Here is a 19,506-nt window from a genome sequence, read left to right as displayed (position 1 = left end):
CATACAGTATTTGTCTTTCTGTGACTGGCTTATTTCACTTAGCATAATGTCCTTGAGTTTCATCCATAATGTAACATATGACAGGATTTATATCTTTTTTTTTAAAGATATTTTTTATTTATTTATTTGGCAGAGAGAGAGAGAGAGATCACACGTAGGCAGAGCTGCAGGCAGAGGGAAAGGGAGAAGCAGGCTCTCTGCTGAGCAGGGAGCCCGATGCAGGACTCGATCCCAGGACCCTGGGATCGTGACCTGAGCCGAAGGCAGCCGCTTAACCAACTGAGCCACCCAGGCGCCCCGACAGGATTTATATATTTTTCTTTTTTTTTCTTACACATTTTTATTTAAATTCAAGTTAGTTAACATAGAGGGTAGTATTGGTTTCAAGAGTAGAATTTAGTGATTCATCACTTACATATAAAACCCAGTGTTCATCACAAGTGCCCCTCTTAATGCCCATTACCCATTTAGCCCATTCTCCCACCCCCCACCCCTCCAGCAACCCTCAGTTTGTTCTCTATAGTTAAGAGTCTCTTATGGTTTGCCGCCCTCTCTATTTTTATCTCGTTTTATTTTTCCTTCCCTTCCCCTATGTTCATCTGTTTTGTTTCTTAAATTCACCATAGGAGTGAAATCATATGGTATTTGCCTTTCTCTAATTGACTTATTTCGCTTAGCATAATACTCTCTAGTTCTATCCACATCATTGTAAATGGTAAGATTTCATTCATTTTGATGGTTGAGTAATATCCCATTGCATATATATACCTTTTTTATCCATTCATCAGTCAATGGGCATTTGGTTTCTTTCCATAATATAGCTATTATTGATAGTACTACTATAAACATTGGGGTGCATGTGTCCCTTTGGATCACTATTTTTGTATCCTTTGCAAAAATACCTAGTAGTACAATTGCTGGGTCATAGGACAGTTCGATTTTTAGTTTTTTGAGAACCTCCATACTGTTTTTCAGAGTGGCTGCACCAGTTTGCATTCCCACCAACAGTATAAGAGGGTTCCCCATTCTCCCTTTCCTCACCAACACCTGTTGTTTCCTAAGTTGTTAATTTTAGCCATTATGACAGATGTGAGGTGGTATCTCATTGTGGATCTGATTTGTATTTCCCTGATGATGAGGGATGAGCATTTTTTTCATGTGTCTGTTAGTCATTTGTATGTCTTCTTTGGAGAAATGTCTGTTCATGTCTTTTGCTCATTTCTTAACTGGATTATTTATTTTTGGAGTGTTGAATTTGATATGTTCTTTATAGATTTTGGATAGTAGCCCTTTATGTCATTTGCAAATATCTTCTCCCATTCTGTAGGTTTCTTTTAGTTTTGTTGATTGTTTCCTTTGCTGTGCAGAAGATTTTTATCTTGATGAAGTCCTAAGAGTTCATTTTTGCTTTTGTTTCCCTTGCTTCCAGAAACGTGTCTAGCAAGAAGTTGCTATGGTCAAGGTCAAAGGGGTTGCTCTCTGTGTTCTCTTCTAGGATTTTGATGGTTTCCTGTCTCACATTTAGGTCTTTCATCCATTTTGAATTTATTTTTGTGTATGATGTAAGAAAGTGGTCCAGTTTCATTCTTTTGCATGTCACTGTCCAGTTTTCCCAACACCATTTGTTGAGGAGACTATCTTTTTTCCATTGGATATTCTTTCTTGCTTTATTGAAGATAAGTTGATCATAGAGTTGAGGGTCCGTTTCTGGGTTCTCTATTCTGTTCCATTGATCAATGTATCTGATTTTGTGCCAGTACCTTGTCTGGCACCTGTCTTGATGATTACAGTTTTGTAATAGAGCTTGAAGTTTGGAACTGTGATGCCTCTCACTTTGCTTTTCTTTTTCAACATTACTTTGGCTATTCAGTGTCTTTTCTGGTTCCATAAAATTTTAGAATTGTTTGTTCTAGCTATGTGAAAAATGCTCGTGTGATTTTGATAGGAATTGCATTGAATGTGTAGATTGCTTTAGGTAGTATAGGCATTTTAACAATATTTGTTCTTCCAATCCATGAGCATGGGATGTTTCCCATTTCTTTGTGTCTTCTTCAATTTCTTTCATAAATTTTCTATAGTTTTCAGAGTACAAATCTTTTACCTCTTGGTTAGGTTTATTCCTAGGTATCTTATGAATTTTGGTGCAATTATAAATGGGATCAATTCCTTGATTTCGTTTCTGCTGCTTCATTAATGGTGTATAGTCACACAATAGACCTCCATATGTTGATTTTATATCCTGAGACTTTGCTGAATTTATGTATCAGTTCTAGCAATTTTTTTTTTTTTGTGTGTGGAGTCTTTTGGGTTTTCTACATAGAGTAACATGTCGTCTGTGATGAGTGAAAGTTTGACTTCTTCCTTGTCAATTTTTGTTGTCTGATTGCTGAGCCTAGGACTTCCAGTACTATGTTGAACAACAGTAGTGAGAGAGGACATTGCTGTCCTGTTCATGACCTTAGGGGAAAAGCTCTCAGTTTTTCTCCAATGAGGATGAAATTAGCTCTGGGTCTTTAGTATATGGTCCTTATGGTGTTATGCTCCTTCTATGTCTACTTCTTTGAGGGTTTTTATCAAGAAAGGATGCTGTATTTTGTGAAATGCTTCTTCTGCATCTTGAGGAAGGCCTGTGTGCTATATAATTCCCTTTTATGACCACCTTCACTGCATTCCAAAGGTTTTGGACTGTCGTATTTTCATTTCCTTTCATGTATGTTTTTATTTCTTCTTTAATTTCTTGGTTAACCCATTCATTCTTCAGTAGGAAGTTCTTTAACTTCCATATATTTGTGGCCTTTCCAAATTTTTCTTCTGGTTGACTTCAAGTTTCATAGTGTTGTAGTCTGAAAATATGCATGGTATGATCTCAATCATTTTGTTTTGGTTGAGGCCTGATTTGTGACCTGGTATGTGAACTATTCTGGAGAATATTCCATGTGCATTCAAAAAGAATGTGTATTCGTCTGCTTTAGGATGAAATGTTCTGTTAAGTCCATTTGGCCCAGTGTGTCATTCAAAGTCATTGCTGGGAGTGGGGTGTTAAAGTCCCCTACTATGATTGTATTATTATCAATAAGTTTCTTTAAGTTTGTTATTAATCAATTTACATATTCGGCTGCTCCCAAGTTGGGGGCATAAATATTTACAGTTGTTAGATCTTGTTGGATAGACCACTTTATCATGATAATGGTGACTTTCTTTATCTCCTATTACAGTTTCTGACTTAAAATCTAGTTTTTTTCTGGGGCACCTGGGTGGCTCAGTCGTTAAGCATCTGCCTTCGGCTCAGGTCATGGTCTCACGGTCCTGGGATCGAGCCCCACATCGGGCTCCCTGCTCGGCGGGAAGCCTGCTTCTCCCTCTCCCACTCCTCCTGCTTGTGTTCCCTCTCTCGCTGTGTCTCTCTTTGTCAAATAAATAAAATCTTAAAAAAATAAAATAAAATCTAGTTTTTTTTCTGATATAAGTAATACTACTCCAGCTTTCATTTGGTGTTCATTAGCATGATAAATGGTTCTCCTGTCCCTCACTTTCAGTCTGGAGGTTCTTTGGGTCTTAAATGAGTCTCTTGTAAGCAACATATCAATGAGTCCTTTTTTTAATCCATTCAGATACCCTATGTCTTTTGATTGAAGCACTGAGTCCATTTACATTCAGAGTAATTATTGATAGATATGAATTTAGTGCCACTGCATTACCTGTAAAGTTGCTGTTCCTATAGATTGTCTCTGTTCCTTTCTAGTTTTTGTTGCTTTTGGTCTCTCTTCACCACTCCAAGGGTCTCCTTTAATATTTCTAGAAGAGTTGGTTTAGTGTTCATGATCTCCCTTAGTTATTGCTTGTCTTGGAAACTCTATCTCTCCTTCTGTGGGGAATGACAGCCTTAATGGCTATAGTATTCTTGGGTGCATATTTTTCCCAATTGGCACACTGAATATATTATGCCACTCTCTTCTGGCCTGCCAAGTTTCTATGGACGGGTCTGTTGCTAATCTTATGTGTCTTCCCTTGTAGGTTAAGGACCTTTTGTCCCTCACTGCTTTCAGAATCATCTCTTTATTTTTCTATTTTGCAAGTTTCACTATGATACATCTTTGTGTTGACCTGTTTTTGTGGATTTTGTGGGGAGTTCTCTGTGCCTCTTGGACTTGAATGCCTGTTTCCTTCCCCAGATTAGGTAAATTCTCAGGTATAATTTGTTCAAATAAACCTTCTGCCCCTTGTTTCCACTCTTCTTCTGAGACTCCTCTGATACAGATATTATTGCACTTTGTGGAGTCGCGAGTTCCCTAAGTCTACATTCATGATCTAAGAGTTTTCTTTCCCTCTTCATTTCAGCTTCATTTTTTCCCATAATTTATCTTCTATATCACCTATTCATTCCTCTGCTTCTTCTATCCTTGTGATTATATCCAGTTTTGCACCTCAGTCATACCTTTTTCTTTTCTTTCTTTTTTTTTTTTTTTTCGCCTGACTTTGTTTTTAGGTCTTTTAGCTCTGCAGCAAGTGTTTCTCTGGTGTGTTCTAGGCTCCTTGCAAGCCCAGTTATTTTCTTATGACTGTTGTTCAGATACATTGCTTTTATCTGTTTTGAGTAAATCCCTGGCTTTGATTGCTTCTTGATCTTTCTTTTAGGGATAATCTCTCCATCTTGTCATTTTCTGTAGGCTCCTGTCTTTTGTGAGTTATGAAAGCTTATTATATTTCCTCTCCTGAGAGTAATGCTATAGTAAGAAGGGATCATAAACTGTCCAGGGCCTGGCACTTCAGGTGTATGCTGTGTGCACTCTGCTGCTGTGTTTTGGCTGCTCTTTCCCATAAGTCAGTCTTCTGCAGAGTTCCTCCTTGCTTGCAGTGGGAAGAGCTTGGACCTTTAACTAGGTATGCTTTGATTTGTTTGTTAAAATAAGCTTCCTTTAAAAAAAAAGGCTGGTCCAAAAAAAAAAAGAGAAAAGGAAAAGGAACAACAATAACAACAAACACAAACAAAAAACTATAAGCCTGATTCCAAAGGACAAAAAAAAAAAGAAAAAGAAAAAAAAAAAGAAAGGCCAGTCCTATTTCCACCAGAACTGAAGCTGACACTGTGGAACACTCTATGATCAGTAGACTTGGTGCATGTGGGGAGCCTGTGCTAGTCTTACGGGGGTAGAAGCCCACTGCACTGGCTCAGTCAGACTTGCCTTAGAAAAGATGAACCTGAAAGGTGCAGTTGGGGTGGGATTTGGTATAAGCGGCTCCAGCCTTCATTGGGGTCACTGTGTTGCTCACTGAAGTCCCACCATGCTGATGGGTGGGTGGGTGGGGAAATGGCATCCCCCCACTCTCTCATCCCTGGAGAAGGGGGCTTGCACCCACTGCTGCTCAGGCAGCCCTCAGAGAAAAGTGAACAATCTCTCCTCTCCTCTTGTGTCCCAGGCTTCCATCAGATCACTGACCCCACCCTGTCTATGCCCGGGCTGTCTGTACTCCCAGTACCACAGTTGCCCTGTGTTTTATCTCTGGCATGAAGCTGGGATTCAAAACGCCAAATCTTTAAAGAACCCAGCAGGGCATGGACCACTCCTCTCATCCAGAGGAGAGCCTTGCCAAGCTGTGTCTGGTGCCATTTAATCCCAGAAAAGCAGTCCCATGGCCATGCAGGTGCTTGGAGTTTATGGTGAATCACAGTAAAAAGCAGTGACCCAGTTATCTGTCCTTGGCATGTACCTCAGTCTCCTGCCAATAAAAGGCCACCCAATGCCGCCCACTGGGTCTTTTGTCCTTGGAGAGGTAATATACCCTCTTTCAAATGTATTCCAGGAAGTTCGGGAATGTTCTCTCCCAGTGTGACCCAGGATATCCCTATACCATGCTGTCTGTTCCCAGGCCTCTGCCCTCCTCCTCTGGAGCACTGCCATGCAGACCCTGCTCAACTGCGGTGAATGCCATGGACTTCCAACACTTCAGAATTTGAGCTCTGCTACTTGCAAAAATGTGATAGTTCCTCTTGACTTTCCAGTCAATGGTTTTGGGGAAGTGTTTTTCTTGTGTGAACCTATTCACTGCTCTCTCTCCCCCTTTCTCTTTCTCTCTCCTTTCTCTGTGGAAAGGGCTCCCTCCCCTCTGAGGCACCACGGCTTTTCTCTCCCCCAGTTCACATCTCTGCATCGCATACCTGCCAAGGTCTGTCTCTCTAATTGTTCAGATTGGTCTTTTAATCCTCAGATTGATTTCCTAGGTGTTCAAAATGATCTGATTTCAGTCCAGCTGTGTTAAAAGGACAAGAAAAGCCCAGGGTCCCCCTACTACTCCATCATCTTAACTCCCTTATACCTTTCTCTTAAAGGCTGAATAATATTCCATTGTATGTATATACCACATTTTCTTTATCCACTTATCCATCAATGGACTTTTAGATTGTTTCTATACTTTGGCTACTGTGACTAATGCTGCAATGAACATGGGAGTGCAAATATTTCTTAAAAATAATGATTACAATTATTTTGGATAAATACTGAGAAGTGAGATTGCTGGATCAAGTGGCAATTCTATCTTTAATTTTTTGAGGAACATTCATATTGTTTCTCATAACGGCTGCACCATTTTACACTTCCATTAACTGTGTGTAAGGGTTACAATTTCTCCACATTCTCAACAGCATTTATTTTCTGGGATCTTTTTACTTTTTTTGTTGTTGTTGTTGTTGTTGTTGTTGTTGTTGTTTTTTAAAGATTTTATTTATTTGACAGGGAGAGACACAGCGAGAGAGGGAACACAAGCAGGGGGAGTGGGAGAGGGAGAAGCAGGCTGCCCGCGGAGCAGGGAGCCCGATGTGGAGCTTGATCCCAGGACCCTGGGATCATGACCTGAGCCGAAGGCAGATGCTTAACGACTGAGACACCCAGGCGCCCCAGTTGTTGTTGTTTTAATAATGCACATCCTAACATGTGTGAGGTGATATCCCAATGGGATTTTGATTTACATCCACTTGATAATTGGTAATGTTGAACATCTTTTCATAAACCCATTGACCATTAATATATCATCTTTGGAGAAATGTCTATTCAATTTTGCCAATTTAAAAAATCAGATTGTTGGATTTTTGTTATTGAGTTGTAAGAGTTCCTTATATATTTTTTACATTAATCAGAAATATGGTTTGCAAATATTTTCCCATTCTGTAGGTTCCCTCTTCACTCTATGGATTGTTGCCTTTGCTGTACAAAAACGTTTTTAGTTTGTTATGTCCCACTTTTCTATTTTTTTTTTTACTTTTGTTGCCTGTCCTTTAGTATCGTATCCAAGAAATTATTGCCAAGACCAATGTTCTGAAGCTTTTCCCCCATGTTTTCTTGTAGGAGTTTTTGGCCTTACATTTAATTTTTAAATCAATTTTGAGTTGATTTTTGTATAGGGTGTACAGAAAGAGTCTGATTTCATTTTTTTTTGCATGTGGATATCCAGTTTTTCCAACACATTTGTTGAAGAGACAATCCTTTCCCTATTGAGAGGACTGAGCACATTTTTGAAGAGTTTATTTCTGGGTCTCTATTCTGTTCCATTGGTCTACATGTATATTCTCATGTCAGTACAATGCTGTTTTTATTGATTACTCTATCTTTGTAATATGTTTTAAAGTGAGGAAGTAAGAGGCTTCTAGCTTTGTTCTATCTCAAGATTATTTTGGCTATTCAGAGTATTCTGTAGTTGTGTATGAATATTAAAACTGTTTTTTGGGGCACCTGGGTAGTTCAGTTGGTTGAGCTTCATACTCTTGATTTTGGTCATAATCTCAGGATTGTGGGATTGAGCCCTGCATTAGGCTCTGTACTCAGCGTGGAGTCTGCTTGTCCCTCTCCCTTTCCCTTTGCTTCTCTCCCCACCCCCTAAAAATAAATAAATAAAATCTTTTGAAAAATAAAAAAAAAACCTGTTTTTTAAATATTTCTGTGAAAAAAGTGCTATTGGAATTTTGTTAGGGATTTTATTGAATCTGTAGATTGCTTTGGGAAGTAGGGACATTTTAACAATATTAAGTCTTCTGATCCATGAGGTAATTTTCTTCTATTCCTAGTTTGTTCAGTGTTTTTATCATGAAAGAGTGAATGAATATTGTAAAATACCTTTTCTACATCTACTGAGATGATCATGTGCTGTTTATCTTTTATTCTGTTAATATGGTTTATCACATTGATTGATTTCTATATATTAAACCATACTCTCACCCTGGGGATAAATCCCACTTGGTCATGGTGTATGATTCTTTTATTGTACTGTTGAGTTTGGTTTGCTAGTAATTTGTTGAAGAGTTTTATATCTATATCCATCATGGATATTGGCCTACAGTTCTGTTTTCTTGTAGTGTCCTTGTCTAGCTTTGTTATCAGGATATGCTGGCCTCATAAAATGAGTTTGGAAGCACTCCTTCCTGTTCAAATTTTTGGAAGAGTTTGAAAGGATTAACATTAATTTTTTCTTTAAATCTTTGATAGAATTCTCCAGTGAAGTAATTTACTCCTGGGCTTTTCATTATTGGGAGGTTTTTGGTTACTGCTTTAATCTCCTTACTAGTTATAGGCCTGCTCAGATTTTTTATTTCTTTATAATTCAGTCTTGATAAGTTGTATCTTTACAATTTATAATTTTTTCTAGGTTATCCAATTTGTTAGTGTATAATAGGTCATAGTGGTCTCATAATTCTTTTTATTTCTGTGGAATCAACTGTAATTTTTCTCTTTCTTTTTTTAAAAATATTTTATTTATTTACTTGAGAGAGAGAAAGAGTGAGAGCACAGAGGGAGAAGGAGAAGCAGACTCCCCGCTGAGCAGGGAGCCCAATGCAGGACTCGATCCCAGGACCCCAAGATGATGACCCGAGCTGAAGGCAGATGCCCAACAAATTGAGCCACCCAGGTGCCCCATATTTTCTCTTTCATTTCTAACTTTACTTATTTGAGAATACTATATGTTTTTCTTAGTCTACATAAAGTTTGTCAATTTTGCTGATAAAAAACATCTTAGTTTTGTTGCTTTTTTTTCTATTGTTTTTCTATTCTCTATTTCATTGATTTCCTCTCTAATCTTTGTAATTTCCTTTTTATTCCTGCTAATCTGGCCTTAGTTTGTACTTTTTCTAGTTCTTTAAGCTGTTCGGGTAGGTTGTTTATTTGAAACCTTTCTTCTTTTTAATGTAGGTATTTATTACTATAAACTTCCCTCAGTTCTGCTTTTGATGCATCCTATAAGTTTTTGTATGTCGTATTTTAACTTTTGGTTTTCTTAAGATATTTTCAAATTGCCCTTTTGATTTCTTCTTTGATCCATTGGTTGTTCAAGACTGTCTTATTGGATGTCCACATATTTGTAAAATTTCTATTTTTCCTTCAGCTATTTGTTTCCAGTTTCATTCCATTGTGGTCAGAAATGATACTTGGTATAATTTCAATCTTCTTACATTTGTTAACACTTGTTTTATGACTTAACATGTGATTTATCCTCATAAAATGTTCCATGTGTGTGCTTCAGAAGAATGTGTATTCTGCTGATGTTACATGGAATGTGCTGTATATGTCTGTTAGGTATATTCATCTATAGTGTTGTTCAAGTCCTTTATTTCAGATCAACAGAAGTGTTGATCTTCTGTCTGGATGTTCTATCCATTATTGAAAGTGGAGTATTAAAGCCCCCTACCATTGTGTTGCTATCTATTTCTCCCTCCAGTTCTGTCAATGACTGCTTTATATATTTGTGTGTCCTGATGTTTGGTGCACATACACTTCTAGTTGTTATGTGCTCCTGGTGAATTGAGCCTTTTATCCTTATATCCTTATGTAATGTGTTTCTTTGTCTCTTGTGACAGTTTGTTTTGTTTTGTTTTGTTTTTTACTTGAAGTCTATTTTGTCTGATATATGTATGGTCACCCCTGCTCTCTTACAGCTAACATTTGCATCGAAAATTTTTCTCCATTTTTTGCTTTCCACCTCTGTGTGTCTTTATACCTAAAATGAGTCTCCTAAACAGTGTATAGTTATCTCTTGGGTTTTGGGTTTGTTTTGTTTTGTTTTTAGTTCTTATCTATTAAGCCACTCTATTGTTTTGATTAGAGAGCTTAATTCATTTTGACTTAAAGTAATTACTGGTAGTGTAGACTTAACTACTGCCATTTTGTTAATTATTTTCTATCTGTCTTGTAGCTTCTTTCCCTCTTTTCTTTTGCTGCTGTCTTCCTTTGTGTTTCATTGATTTTCTTTTGTAGTGACATGCTTTGAGTCCTCTCTCTTTAATTTTGTGTATCTCCTACAGGTATTTTCTTTGTGGTTACCATGGGGATGACATAAAACATCTTGTAGTTATAACAATCTATTTTAGCTGATAACTACAATTGCATACAAAAACTTTTTATTCCAACTTTGTAACTTTGTATTATTGATATCACCAATTCCATCCTTCCAAATTGTGGACCATTAACATATTTTATAGTTATATTTATTTTTCTACTTTTGTCTTTTAACTCCTATACCATAATTAAAATGATTTCTACACTACCATTGCAATATTATAGTATTCTGTATTTGTCTATTTAGTAACTTTTATAAGTGAACTTTATATTTCCATAGGTTTTCATGCTGCTGCCTAGTGTCTTTTCATTTTAATTTGAAAAACTTCCTTTACTAATTCTTATAAGGCAGGTCTGATGGTATTTACCTCCCTCAGCTTTTGTTTATCTGGGGAAGTCTTTATTTTTCCTTTATTTTTGAAGGGCAGTTTTGCTGAACCTAGTATCTTCGGTTGGCATGTTTTTCTTTTTCTCCCTTCAACTCTTTAAATATATCATTCCATTTTCTTCTGGCCTGCAGAGTTTCTGCTGAGAAATTCATTTATAGTCTTGTGGGTGCTTCTTTGTGTGCAATGAATCATTTTTCTCTTGCTGCTTTCAAAATTCTTTCTCTGTTTCTGACAATTTGCTTATAGTGTATATTGGTGTGGACTTCTTTGTATTCATCATAATTGAAATCTTTTGGGCTTTCTGAATCTGGATGTCACGACCTTCCCCAGATTTGGGGATTTTTCTCGCATTTCTTCAAATAAACTTTCTGTCCCCTTTTCTCTTTCTTCCCCTTCCGAGACTCCTATAATGTGTATATTGGCCCACCTATTGGTATTCCCTAGGTCTCAGACTTTCTTCACTCTTCTTCATTCTTTTTTTTTTTTCCTTTTGCTCCTTTGACTGGATAATTTCAAATGACTGTCTTGACTTCACTGATTCTTTTGCTTGATCAAATGGGCTGTGGAACTTCTATAATAAATTTTTCAATTCAGTTACTGTGTTCCTCAGCTCCAAAATTTTGTGTTGTTTTTCTTTTAATTTTCTACCCCTTTGTAGATATTTTCACTTTGTTCATTAATCATTTACCTGAGCTCACTGAACATCTCCATGATTGCTAATTTTAGTTTTTTGTCTGGTAATTCACATATCCCCATCTCTATATGTTTGTTTTCTGGACTTATTTGTTACTTCAATTGGATCTTTTTTTCCTACTACTTTGTGTGCCTTGAAACTTTGTGTTATTATCCATGCATTGGAAAACACAGCCACGTCTCCCACTCTTTACAGAAAGGCTTCACATAGGGAAATACCTTCATTAGTCAACCTGGCTAGAGATTCTGGGGTCCTCTCAAACCTTTTCTGCAGATGCATCTTCCCTAGGCTGTGTAGTTTTCCAATTAGAGAGGGTTGCTGGTTTCTTTTCCAGGGGCTTTTAGTATTTGCTCCCTCCAGTGTCTGTCTGCAATACCGCAGGTTCCCTTGTACTGCTTCAAGGTGCTGAGCTCTCTTGTTTTCTGTGGCCCCTTAGATATCTCAGACATACTGGTTCCCCATCAGCACTCTAAGTCTGGAGACACAGAAACCAATCCATTTCACAGTTCCCCAAGAAGCCAGAACATTGGATGTATACTCCACTCTTCTCTTTCCCTTCCAAGGGAGAAGTTGCAAGGTGGGCTTCTCCTACCATTTGCAAGCTGTTCTAGCTTGGAGGAGGAGCTGACATGGTTAAAATACAACAGCTTTTCTTACCCTTTCAGTGAAACTGTTCTTGGCTTTGAGCTTGCTTGTGGTACTGTGAATTCTTATCTGAATTTTGGAGTTCTCATAGAGGTTTTTTTAACTGTTTATTGTTGTTAAATAGGTGTTTCTGTAGAGGGACAAGATCTGGTGCTTCCTATTCTACCATCCTGATGATGTTTCTTCTAATATTGTTTATTTCAATCACCTCAGATAAATTCCAATCTCCCTAGAACCATGTCTGCACCTTAGCCATCTGTGTGTCTCCACTGGACCTTACACAGTTGGTTTTCAATAAATATCTTAGTGACTGGATGAGTCCTATCAACAATCCTAGTTAAGAATAAGAGGCCCTTCCTAGGGGTGCCCGGGTGGCTCAGTTGTTAAGCGTCTGCTTTCGGCTCAGGTCATGATCCGAGGGTCCTGAGATCAAGCCCCGCATTGGGCTCCCTGCTTGGTGGGAAGCCTGCTTCTCCTTCTCCCACTACCCCTGCTTGTGTTTCCTCTCTTGCTGTGTCTCTCTCTGTCAAATAAATAAATAAAATCTTAAAAAAAGAGGCCCTTCCTAAAACTTTCATTGAATGAGAATAAGCATTCCTCTTTACCAAATAAACCAAAGCAGACACTTCTTTCTATCTTCTTTAAGAAAGGCCTACACGTTAGCCAAATCCTAATTCTCATAATTTAATATTGTGAAGATGTAAAATTTTCCTTATGGTTCAAACTTCTACTCATCCTCTTCCCCACTACAACCAATTAAGGATGGAGTTGTAGAGACAGAGATCAGAAACAGAGATTGAGAAGAAAGAAAATAATTAGTTTGATAACTAGGAGAGCAAACAGAGGATTTTGAAGAAAGAGGAGGTGTCCATTACACATTGAATTGTGTGCCAGACAAGGTGTAGGAAATAACTTTTCAGTGGTGCCAAAGGGTATAAAATGGTCTTGAAAAGAAAGAGGCAATACAGGAAGATGTAGAATTAGGTAATTATAAGAAGATATTTAATTAAACAACTGAGAGTTTTAACAGAATGGTGGGATTGAAGTCAGGTTTCAGTAGGATGAGAACTAAAGGAGGCATAGTAAAACAAATAGTCTATATAAACTTTTTCAAGCAATTGAGTGTGAATAAGAAAAAGAAATGAGATAGTATACCTTGAAGAGGAAGCAGGATAAGGAAAGTATTTTTAATATGTATATTCATTTAGAATGGGGGGAAATTTAATGTATTGATTATGGGACAAAATTGGAAAATGCAGTTGTAAGAAGGGATAATTGAAGGTTAGGAAAACATATGGGAAGGTGTGAAATCAAAAGTAAAGGTAGACAATTTAAACGTGGAAAGAGATAATGGTACTTCTTCCTAGAATAGAGAAAAGGGGAAATGAAAGGATAAAAATTAAGAAATATTCTGAAATGGAATGGAAGAAAACAGGCATTTCATGTTGAATGGCCTTGGTCTGTTTCTTATTTTTTTTTAAGATTTATTTTTTAAAATTTTATTTATTTATTTATTTATGAGAGAGAGAGAGATAAAGAAAGAGAGAGAGCAGGGGTAGGAGCAGAGAGAGAGGTACAAGCAGACTGCACTGAGCACAGAGCCCCACGTGGGGCTTGATCCCAGAACCCTGAGATCATGACCTGAGCCAAAATCAAGAGTTGGATGCTTAACTAACCACCCAGGCGCCCCTTTTTTATTTATTTTAGAGAGAGATAAAGAGAGAGAGAGAGCACTTGCGTGAGAGGGGCAGAGGGAGAGGGAGAGAGAGAATCTCCAGCAGACTCCCCTCTGATCATGAGGATCTCTCTTTCTCTCTCTCTCTCAAATAAATAAATAAAATCTTTAAAATAAATAAAATTTAAAAAGAATTCTTTGCACATCAGAAGAATGTACAAACTAAAATCCTTGGTATCAACAAATAGCACTAGAGAATAAACACAAGCACAGAGTACCAATCTGCAGAGCTTAAGAGCTACTAGTTTAATGTACTAAGTGGTCAGTCATGAGAACATCTGTTGCTAGGTTAATAAGCTAATTACTAGGCTGAGAAAGGAAGTAGCAACACAGCTAGAGGTGAGTAGATAGACCATTCCTTCTGTACATTCCTATATATATAAAAGCAGAGCTAAAATAATTCTGGGCTAATAATGGTCAGGCTAATAATTATTTATTCATTACTGATACAGCAGACTCTTCACTATTATGTTCAGTTAAACTGCCTGTGGGTGTTACAAAGAACATTAATCCCACACATGTCAGTGGTTAATAATGGCTCATCATATTTTATAGAAGTTTAAAAAATTAATTAAATGGTACCTGAAATAAAAGCTTTGAGTCCTTAAAGAAGTATACTGCATAAATATGATATATCACTATTAAAATTAACCTTTCCTTTTCTGCAATTCTCTTATCCAGAATTAGCATAATTCTATTCCTTTCCAAGGTATGTTCATTTTCCCATAATTGAGGTAAGGGGGTTTTCAAGTTGAGTCTTGACCAACTCCACACATTCACATTCTTTTATTCCTTTGATGACTTATCACCACAATCAGCCTTGAGACACAAAATGGTTGTCATCTCACCAAGTTAAAATCTTATCAAACAGCTTAATTATACATAAATTAAAATCATCATTATAACAATAGGTGGACCCTCAATATATTTGCAACTAAAGAAATTAAACTATTTGAAGTAGACCCTCAGTGGTCCAGAGTGCTTGTTCTGGAAAACCTGCAAATTTTGCACGTGCAAAATTTCGATATAAAGAAGTTCTGCAACTAATGAATCATTGAACATTATATCAAAAACTAATGATGTGCTATACATTGGTTAATTGAATTTAAATTAAAAAAAAATAAAAAATAAAGAAGTTCCTGGTTTTATGCTGCATCTGTAAACAAAACCAAAGTGTACTTTTTGATATGATGCATACACTATTCATTCAATTTTCAAAATCCAGATACTGGCAAACACTATACTGTTTCTGTCAGAACCGGACTTAGGCCAAGTTTGTCCTCTACTCTTTTTAGAGAGGTTCCTTTCTCACGTAAGAAGTCTTAAAGTGCTCCTAATTGCCAAATGTGTCCTCTCCATCACCCAAAGCCCCAGTTCTTTCCGATTTTCTTTCTCAAGGACTTTGCCCAGAGTGACAATACTTTTGTGAAAATCAAATGTCAACTCTTGTAGGTCTAATGTCACTGCCTTTGATCTTTCACTATTCATTTGTTGCCTGATTTCTGATGGCTTCTCAGCCTTTGACTTTCCCATCTTACTAGAAACCCAAGATTGGTGTGTTCTCTGACCTGACTTATTTGCTCACTACCTTGCTGACACCTCTGCAAGCTCTAAGCTTCTAAGCTTCAGGTTGCTACCTTGACTCTACACTATCAGCTCTGATTTTACAAACCTCTGAGATTTTCCTCCAGATCTCTTGCTTGAGCCCCATTTTGTGTTGATCCTGATCTACTGTTGCCAACCATAATAATACAGAGATATTTGGAGTAAAGGTGATAAGGGAAGGGGTAAGATTTCTGTTGTTCTCTAAATTACAACAACACATGTGCCTATTAACAGGACCAGATATTTATATACCATTCCTGATATCTCTAAGTAATTTGTGGAAAGAACTAGTTCTAAAGGAGCAAAAGGTCATCCAAAGTTTAAGCCCTATCTATACAAATAAAGTGTAGAGAATAATTAAGGGAATTATCTAAATGATGCAAAGTCAACCTTCCTCCTCAATTATGAGAACACTTAAAAATGGCTTATGTATGAACTAGCCAGATGATACTTCTCTCACTTTTCTATAAGTATGCCATAATATGAAATCCACTTTTATTTGTATAAAATAATATAAGACATTTGAGTTGGAAGGGGTGTCTAAATTATTCTGTTTTTTCCCCCAGTTTGTGTTGGATGTTTAAATATAGAATGTGTAGCTTTATTTTTTCCCTCTTCAGATATTTAAAAAGTATCCATTATCCACTGACTAAAATGGATTAGAAGACAGAACTGCTGAAAAGTACTATAAAGATAATGGCATTGATATCAATACAAACAGAGCACACTGTTGGAGAATAATGTCCTCACTTGACATGTGTTCCTAATAAATTCCAAAAGCAGAGAGTTCCCTAATTTGTTTTTTAGCTTCTAATCTATCCTTCCCATCCTTGAATGACACATGAATTTCTTAATATCTCTTTAGATGCTGGAGTACATGCAGCTTTCTAACCATTTAAATGTACATCCCTCAAGAAACTTTTCTGTATGGTCTTGTGCTTCATAGCCAGTTTTCAGGTATGTCTGCAGCTTTTGAATTAGTTTGCCATTTGAAAAAGTGTTTTGGCCTGAGTTACAAATGTAAAAAAAAAGTAAAAATAATACTCTCTTGCTTATTTTTTATTTTCCCACTGAATCAATTCACACTCAATATTCTTTTAACTTATTCATAGAATCACTCACTTTCTGTCCAAAAATCTATTTCAAGAAAAGGGAAGAGAAGTAAGCTCTCAGTGTAAGAAGACTGAGTAAACAACACATTAATGAGTATTATGGGTAAGTGTTAAGAGTGCCAGCTTAGGCCTCACTACTCATAAACTGCTTACTAGCTTGGGTAAGTTATATGACTTCTCTGAGCACAATCTCCTCATTTAAAAAACGGACCATAGACATTTCTTCAACAAAGGCATACAAATGGCAAATAAGCACACAAAAAGATGTTTAGTATCATTAGCCATTAGGGAAATGCAAATCAAAACCACAATGAGATACCACTACATACCCATTACGTTAAATACTGTTTTAAAATAGTGGAAAATAACAAGTGTTGGCAAGGATGTGAAGAGATTGGAATGTTTGTGCATTTCTGCTGGGAATGTAAAATGGTGCAGTTGCTTTAGTAAAAAATCTGGCAGTTCCTCAAAAGGTTAAATATAGAGTGACCATGGGTGCCTGGGTGGCTCAGTTAGTTGAGCGACTGCCTTCGGCTCAGGTCATGATCCCAGGGTCCTGGGATCGAGTCCCGCATCGGGCTCCCTGCTCTGCGGGGAGCCTGCTTCTCCCTCTCCCACTCCCCCTGCTTGTGTTCCCTCTCTCGCTGTGTCTCTCTCTGTCAAATAAATAAATAAAATCTTTAATAAATAAATAAATAAATAAATAAATAAATAAATAAATATAGAGTGACCATATAACCCAACAATTCTACTCTAGATATATACCCCAAAGTGATAACATATGTTCACACAAAAATTTATACACTAATGTATATAGCAGCATTATTTATAATAGCTGAAGAGTGGAAACGACCAAAATGTCCTTCAACTGATGAATGGATAAATAAAATGTGATATAGCCATACAATAGAATATTATTTGGCAATAAAAAGGGATGAAGTACTGATACAAGGTATATATCTGAATCTTGAGAACAATATTCTAAGTGTGAGAAGGCAATCACAAAAGAACACATGTTGTATGATTTCATTTATATGAAATGTCCAGAATAGGCAAATCTATAGATACAGAAAACTGATTAGTGGTTGCCTGGAGCTGTAGGTGTGGGTGGGGGTGGAGGACTGGGAAGTGACTGCTAATGGGTATGGAGTTTCTTTTGGGGATGTTGCAACATATTGAAATTGACTGTGGTGATGCTTGCATGACTCTGTGAATGTATTAGAAATCACTGAAATGTATGATTTAAGTGGGTCAGTTGTATGGTATATGAATAATATCTTAATAATGCTTTTTTAAAATGGGACAAGCAGTTTCATCTATCTCATAGAGTTATTGGGAAGATTAAATGAGATAATCCATTAAAATATTTAGTACAGTGTCTAGCATCTTTCAAGCAATCAATAAATGATAGTTTTACTACTACTACTACCAATAATAACTACTAGTAGTAGTAGTAGTATTGAAGCTATTATTAAATAATATTATCAGTATTATAATACTGATATCATATGATTAAATATTATCAGTATTGGGCGCCTGGGTGGCTCAGTCGTTAAGCATCTGCCTTCGGCTCAGGTCATGATCCCAGGGTCCTGGGATCGAGTCCCACATCGGGCTTCCTGCTCGGCAGGAAGCCTGCTTCTCGCTCTCCCACTCCCCCTGCTTGTGTTCCTGCTCTTGCTATCTCTCTCTCTGTCAAATAAATAAATAAAATCTTTAATAAATAAATAAATAAATAAATAAATAAATAAATGAATATTATCAGTATTATATTATAATGCTGTATTATAATTGTAATTGATAATATTATTTGGAGTAGTAGAGCTATTATTAAATAATACTAAATATTATTATTAAAACAACTATTACTAGAAGTAGATCTATATTAATACTAAATATTATTATAACAATAACTATTATTAGCTGAGCTATTGTTAAATAAATATAATTTTATATAGCTAAATATATAATATATTTATTATTATTAAAATGTCTGTATTAGAGTGATAGCTCTTTTGAGGATCTAATATGAGGCCTAGATAATCTTTTTTTTTTACACAATGATCCTGCTTAATTAATTTATATATTTTTATTTTATTTTTCAAAATTTATTTAAATTCAATTAATTAACATATAATGTATTATTAATTTCAGAGGTAGAGTTCAGTGATTCCTCAGTCTTATATAACACCCAGTGCTTATTACATCATGTGTCCTCCTTAAAGTCCATCACCCCATTCCCCCCACTCCCCTCCTTTAAGGCCTAGATAATCTTACCACACTCGGTATGCTATAATAAAAATAACACAACTTTGGAGTCAAACAAATCAGATCAAAATTTCATTTCTGCCACTTACTAAATATGTAGACTGAAGAAAGTATTTTATCTGTCTGAAGCTGAATTTCCTCATTTGCAAAGTATTTCAACAATACCTACTACTTCTTTGGACTCTTATGAGGAATAAATAAAACAGTGTATGTACAAATGCATTTTACAGTGCCTAGTACATAGTGAATTTTCAAATAACTTTGTTTCCATTTGTGTAAAATCACAATATTGGTATTAACAAAGTGTGATGAAATACTTTCAAGCTTATATTAAATCTCAATGGGACATAAACTGGCAACATCCCAAAACAACAATATATGCAAGAGGTCTGGTCAATAATCATGTTATTCCTAAAATGTTCATAATCAACTTATCACATTACAGACAAATCTTTAGTAAACTATTAAATTTTTCTTTTTATTCTTTTTTTTAAATTTTTATTCCTAAGCGTCTCAGAACAAGTACAACTAAGTTATAGAAACTAAGACAAAATAAATAAACCAGTTTCATTCTCAAGCACTAATATGGCAGCCAACTTGTAGGGAAAAGGTTTTGGCCAGATTTTCCAAAGTTGTAAATAATTATAAATTACAATTTTGTATATTTTGGGTAATAAAATTGTTTTCAGTTTGGGGTGGCCCATGCTAAGCTCATGCATGTTATCCTGCAAAAAACAGA

General features: G+C 36.3%; 1 protein-coding gene and 1 pseudogene across 1 annotated transcript in view; one reads left to right on the top strand and one right to left on the bottom strand.

Moving 5' to 3' along the window:
• IL1RAPL2 (interleukin 1 receptor accessory protein like 2) overlaps positions 1-19,506 on the bottom strand; it is a 639,368-nt gene that overhangs the window by 303,745 nt on the left and 316,117 nt on the right. The window lies entirely within an intron of this gene.
• The window catches only part of LOC123843235 (large ribosomal subunit protein eL32-like), a 120,453-nt pseudogene that overhangs the window by 99,863 nt on the left and 1,084 nt on the right, over positions 1-19,506 (top strand).

Source organism: Mirounga angustirostris, unplaced genomic scaffold, assembly GCF_029215605.1.
Source record: "Mirounga angustirostris isolate CCGP_5_RB_7025 unplaced genomic scaffold, mMirAng1.0.hap1 SCAF_11, whole genome shotgun sequence".
Taxonomy (NCBI): Eukaryota; Metazoa; Chordata; class Mammalia; order Carnivora; family Phocidae; genus Mirounga; species Mirounga angustirostris.
The sequence above is the reverse complement of the archived record's forward strand: the minus strand, read 5'-3'. Positions and strand labels throughout refer to the sequence as shown.